The 440-nt window shown below is 40.0% G+C and overlaps 1 protein-coding gene across 1 annotated transcript in view; it reads right to left on the bottom strand.

Annotated features, from left to right (window-relative positions):
• Nucleotides 1-440, bottom strand: part of LOC117107044 (E3 ubiquitin-protein ligase TRIM71-like) — a 10649-nt gene that overhangs the window by 8476 nt on the left and 1733 nt on the right. The window lies entirely within an intron of this gene.

Raw genomic sequence — 440 nt, 5'->3', positions numbered from 1 at the left:
CATGTCTGCCCCATGTAGATAAATATGGGCATGCCAATATGTATTTTCCCAGATATTTAGCACATTGAACCCATGTGGATTAAATGTGGGCATTCCCATAATTATATGCCCAGTTATTTGGCATATGGTTCCCATGCAAATTAAATAAGGGCATGCCCATATGTAACTTCCCATATATTTGGCATATTGGCTCCATTTAGATTAAATATGGGCCTCCCATATTTACTTGCCCAGGTAATTGACATATGGGTCCCATGTATATTATATGTGGGCATGCCCATAATTATTTTCCCAGATATTTGGCACATGGGACCAATGCGAAATTAATATGGGCATACCCATGTTCAACTACCCAGGTCTTTAGCAAGTGGGCCCCATGTAGATAAATATGGGCATGCCAATATGTATTTTCCCAGATATTTGGCACATGGAACCCATGT

This window comes from Anneissia japonica, unplaced genomic scaffold, assembly GCF_011630105.1.
Source record: "Anneissia japonica isolate Jap-2015-1 unplaced genomic scaffold, ASM1163010v1 scaffold9291_len582782_cov165, whole genome shotgun sequence".
NCBI lineage: Eukaryota > Metazoa > Echinodermata > Crinoidea > Comatulida > Comatulidae > Anneissia > Anneissia japonica.
Note: the sequence above shows the minus strand (reverse complement) of the source record. Positions and strands in the feature narration are given on the sequence as shown.